We start from the raw sequence: 6,000 nt of genomic DNA, 5'->3' as shown, positions 1-6,000 counted from the left end.
CTGCAACTAAGTCGACCGGTCTGAAGATCCTGAGCTCCTCCTGACTCTGTGGGCTCTGTAACACAAGTGGTGGTTTACCACATCTCCCTAGGCCTGCCCTGCCCTCTCACACATTTTTAGGCCAGTATCCTCGTGGGGGTTGCAATAACCGAACCCCTGTGTACCGCATCCAACTTGCAGTTGCAAAGGCTTGCTGTTTTATTTACATGAAGATCTTCAGGCTCCAAGTAGCCCCAACCTTGAGCATCTCCTATGACCAGAATCTTCAGCCAGACCGCATTGTGTGCATCGTGGCCTGCGTCTTTTGGTGAGCTGCTTGAGGTCCTCTCGCAACTCCAGTGCCTCCGGCCTGTGGGTCCATTTGAGGGTCACATTTGCTTCTTTTGGGCTCCCTTGATTGCTCGGGGCTTGCTCTGACTCCTCTGCTTTTAGTAAGTCCCCTGGACCTTGCTGGTCTCGACGTTGCTCCTTCTTTGATTCCAGCGTTGCTTGCCTTTGCCAAGGCTTGTTGGTGCTCCTGCTGGATACCGACCCCTCAGCACTCGACATCCTTCCTGGGACAGCTTGTGCACTGCTCCTGGCCCTCCTCAGCATCGTCTGGTCCTCACAGCTTCAGAGTCAAGTTCATCATCATCCATCCTGCAACACCCGACATCGGGAAGCATTCGTCTTCCAAGTCTCCTGGTAATCCCTGAGTGACATAGACTCTGACCCCTCTGCTTGCAGGTACCTCTCATCTAGAATCCACCTTTGGATTCCACCGGACACTTTCTCCTTCTTCAGCAGTGGCACTTTCCTGAAGTCCTCCATTGGGTTCGACTGCGGTTTCGAACACCACTTCACACTTATGCACCCAGCTTCCCTGGTGTAGGTAACGTGGGTACTAGGGTATCCACGAGTGGGGTGGCTCTCCAACCTTCTGTCTTCCACTGTGTTTCTTCAGGGCCCACTGGGAAGGGTCTGTAATCTTTAAAAATCCAACTGCGACTTACAGAGTTGTACGGGGATACTGTCTACTTACCTTGGGTGGTTCCTTGGGTCCCCAGCACTTCTACATCCTCTCGACATTGTCTTGACTCCAGTCGTGGTTCATATAGCACTTTCTTAGTGTGTGGTTTGGGCCCCCACCTGCGGCCACTGTGGGTTTTGTGCTATTTACTGTGTTTCTTTGCTAAAGTATTGTGTGCATTGTGCATATCTCCAGGTAGGAAATATTGCTATGTGTTAGAGAGTGTTATATAATAAATACATATTTTTATACATACTTTGTGTGGTTCTTTTGCACTTAATCTATATTTTAAGATTGCATTCTGGTAAAACAAGCTGCTTTACACTCCTTCTGGACTAAGCCTGAAGGCTGCTCTCCACAGCTACCACTTAGAAAGCTTTATAAGGTTGTCTAAGACCACTTAACTCACCATAAGAGTTGTCTGGACGTCTGGACTGGTGCAATGTGTCCACTTACATAAGTGAACATCATACATCAGGCCAGCTTCTCACAGATGTGTTTTTAAATTGTGAGTCCAGAGACACCAAACTTCAATTTTCTATCAGCTCCCAATTGGAAGATACAGTTGTAAAGGGTTACAAGGTAGCTCCAATGCTCCTCTATGGGAGAGCTAGGCCTTGCTGTCGTGAAAAAACGAATGTACCAGTTTTTCACTACCAGGACATGTGAATCTTAAAAGCACATGCCTCCCTTTCAAATACACCACACCCTGCCCATGGGGCTGCCTAGGGCCTACCTTAGTGGTGCCTTACATTTAATAAAAGGGAAGGTTTGGGCCTGGCAAGTAGGTGAACTTACCAGGTAGACATGGCAGTTTAAAACTGCACCCACTGGCTCTGCAGGAGCAGGCATGAGACACATTTTGAAGTGTTGCTCGTGTAGGTTGCACAATCTGTGCTGCAGGCCCACTAGCAGCATTAAATGTAGAGGCCCTGGGCACATGTAGTGCACTGTACTAGGGACTTACCATCAAATCAGAGATGCCAATCATGGAGAAACCAAATGCCATTACATTTTAGACACAGAGCGCATGCATTTTAGCAATGGTCAGCAGTAGTAAAGTGTCCAGAGTCCTAAAACTGGCAAAAACAAACTGTCAAAAACAGGAGGTGAGAAGCGAAAATACAGGGGAAACCACGCCAAAAGATGCCAGGTCTGAAAACACCATTCGTGGTCATCTGGCCGTGCTAGTTAGGGGGAAATTCACAAATTCAGGGCGATGGACTGTGGGACAGATACAGGAACCTGATCAGTCCTGCTGAAAAATGTACCTTCTCAAAGTTCGGTGTGAAGAGTCAAAAATTTCAGGATTTATCTGTTTCTTGTAGAGAAGTGCACTTGGGTGCCAGCCAAGAAACAAGGACTTGGAGAAGCACACCTCCTGGGGATCAGGGACTCAGTCTAGCACAGGCCAGAGCGGCCCAGACAGGTCCAGTTGCAGGACCAGGCAGGTTCAGTTAAAACAGGTCAGATGGGCAGGTGTAGGGAGGACTCTGAAGCTTGTTTTTCCTTGTAACTCTGTACAAGTCAGCCAACTGACACTTAGAGTCACTCAGGTACCCTGGGATGAAGGGCACAAGTTGAGTCTTCCTTTGTAGAGAGCAGGGAAGGATTGCAGCAGCAGAAGGGCAGTCCTCTGGGGTACAAGACAAGCTTCAAGGAATACAACACTCCTCTGTCAGTAGCAAGAAATGCTCTGAGGAACAAGGCTGCCCTGATGCAGCAGGGAAATCCTCTAGGTCATAAGGGAGGCCCCAAGCAGCAGGGCAGTCCTCTGTGAAACACAGCAATCCTTTATCTGCAATGAACCCAGGTTAAGGAGTTTATTGAAAAGTGGCTCCAGAGGTCCAATATTTATACCTGGTGCCATCCTTTCAAGTTGGGGAATTGCCTAGGTTACACCCACATCTGGCTCTGGAAAGTTATTCCCTTTCCCTGCCAATGCTCCAAGAAGTCTGCGGTGACAAAAGACTACTGTCAGGTTCCCTAGTGTGTGCTAAAGGCAAGTGCTTTGAAATGTAAGTGGTGCAGGGTACAGCTCCACCCCCAAACATCCTACCCACATCTAGTCTCCTTTAGTTCACTGTCTAGGCCCAATACACATTCTTAATGACTGAGCCATTAACAGACCGAGGCAGCTAGAAACTGTTAGCAGGCTTTAGAAGTTTTTGGACAGGAAACTGCTAACTTTCTAAAAGTGGCATTTTCAAAATTGTAATCTAAAATTCCACTTTACCATTAAAGGGGGTTTTAAATTGCAATTTATTTGAGTCCAAACATGACATTTCTACCTGGTTCCAATCAAAAGTTAGCACTCATTTAATGTAAGAAGGTAACCCAATGATATCCTATGGGAGAGGTAGGTCTTACAGTAGTGAAAATCAAATGTAGTAGTTTTTCACTAACAAAACATGCAAAACTACAAACACATGTCCCACATTTTAAGTAGAGTACACCCTACCTTGCGGGCTGTTTAGGGTCTATCGTAGGGGTGACTTAAATGTATTTAAAAGGAATGTTTAGGCCTGCAAAATGTTTATTTTGCTTGGTCAAAATGGCACTTTAAAACTGCATTACAGGCTGCAATGGCAGGCATGAGACATGTTTTAAAGGCTACTTTAGTGGGTGGTACAATGAGTGCTGCAGGTCCACTAGCGGCATTTAATTTACAGACCATGGGAACAGATAGTACTATATACCAGAGACTTACAAGTAAATTAAATGTGCCAATCAGGTATAGGCCAGTTTTACCATGTATTACAGAGAGAGCACAACCACTTTAGCACTGATTAGCAGTGGTAACGTGCACAGAGCCCTAATGCCAACAATTTCAGAAAACAGGAGTGGTGAAGGGAAAACGTTTGGGGATGATCATGCATAGAGAGCCAAGTCCAACACCCATAAACACCTTCAGATATGTTTCTATCCACCTTCAGACATCAGGTCTAGAACTTTGATTACATTTGTTTACTAACCGACTCCCAATTATTTCCATGAATGGTCCTCTTGTGCTGAGTTTAAATACCACCCAAAATTCACCTTGGTGTTTCAACCCTAAAATATCTATAACCCTCAAAGCTGCATACATTTTACCCAGATTTCAATGCATTTCAATTATATCACCCCTATATGGTCCAGGATGCCTTCTCTCAGCAATAACTCAATTTTCTTCCATTGCCAAAAATATTGTGAGACAAATTTGTTATCTTTGTTCCAGAATGTAAATTTAGACAAACTCCACAATCATATAGGGATCCTCACAACCACATACATCATGCTGTGAGCCATCCTGCTCAAAGATCTGCTTCCCTACTCTGCCCAATATGTCTAAACCTACAGACCTCCTTTAACACTTGCCAATTCTTGTCAGTTATAATATGCACAATCAACCGTCTCCGTACTGGTGTCTTATTCCCCAATGTATTTATACTTTGATACTTCCTCAGTCCTTAGACACTGCACCTTTATCGGTGTGATTACATGATCGTTGAACTGATCAGAACTATCTTTTCCTAACTCTTATGCAGACTCATGTGAATGCTCAGTGCTTTTTATCTTGCACATGCCATTAATAAGTGAAGGATTTTCCGATGGTAGTACGTCTTTTTCATTTTATTATTAAAGCACCTCCCCACCAGTTGCTCTACACGTTGTTCTGTAAAACTTTCAAACTCACTTGAAAAGATCTGCACTCAAGAAGAAGCAACACAACAGAGAACAGCTTCATCTGAAAGCTGTTCTCATGAAAATGATTTCTGTCTATCAATAACAACGTTTGGTTGGGTATCAGAATGTTTCTCCAACCTCTTCACTGATTCTCGATATTCGACCAAATTACACAATCTCCTGACCCAGTTTAAAAACTAGCAGATCTTTAAAGTTGCTTGCCACTCTAAATCATGTAGTAAAATTAATTTATTTCTTTCCAGTCAAAATTGTGTGCCTTCAATTTTTACCACATATGTAGTAAAAGATATTCACAGATGCCATTGTAGCTATAAAAATGGAGAAGACAGGTCCAAAAGAAATGGATACACACACTCCTGTAGGTACACAAAAAAAAAACCATCGAAATGGCCACCAAAAAGCATATCATTTAATCCCATAGCTCCACATTTTGTGACTAGGACTACGAAATTGGGCTACAAGAAAATCAGCAATTGGCATGGAATGCCTATACCATGAATAAACAGACCTGTCAATCCTATTGAACTGAAATAGAAAATACACAGAACCAGTGTTTATTCAAGATGGCTGTCGGGTATCTGAAGGGCACATCTAGTGGCCTGTGAAAATCACTTTCTATCAACGAACATTAAATAGCCGTTTTGGCCCTAAACCGCTAGGCAAAACGAAACCAGGTCAAATATGGAATACAATTTTGTCATTTCTCTGTATATCTACCTGGGCAAGTAAGAAGGTAAGATCTCCAGGCAAATATATTCATTTGTAGCAGGCCCAAACACCACACACTGCGTGGCTCCACACAGATAATTGCTGTGTATTGGTCGGGTCGGATTCATACTGTCATCACTGGAACCACAGAGGTAAGCCTAGTTGAGGTGGGTGGTCACTCGTCCCAAAATGTGGTATGCAACATGCCCGGACTGGCGGTCCCGGCTATGGGCATTCTACCCGGTTGACTGGCAGGGTGTGGGCCAGGTTAATTGATAGTGGGTGCTGGCTTAGGTGATGGGGACTGGACTGTTGCGTTTTTGCTGACCTTCACAGCTTTTTTCTTTTGGGGTGGAGCGAGTGCTGTTACGTCTCTCAGAGAGTCAAGTAGTATATGATAAAGACTCTTTAAAATTGAAGTTACAGTATATTTCTTTTTTATTTCAGTACATTAAATTGTACAAGTGCATTAGGTGGAAATCTTTGGAAGTTACAGATAGTTTGAAGTGCCAGATTATATTCATGAACATAGAAACATTGATGTCTCTAAGACCACCCTAATGAAGATGCTATTAGTGAATTTAGAGTAAAGCTCT

This window comes from Triturus cristatus, chromosome 11 (genome assembly GCF_964204655.1).
Source record: "Triturus cristatus chromosome 11, aTriCri1.1, whole genome shotgun sequence".
Classification (NCBI taxonomy): domain Eukaryota; kingdom Metazoa; phylum Chordata; class Amphibia; order Caudata; family Salamandridae; genus Triturus; species Triturus cristatus.
This window is presented reverse-complemented; position numbering follows the sequence as displayed.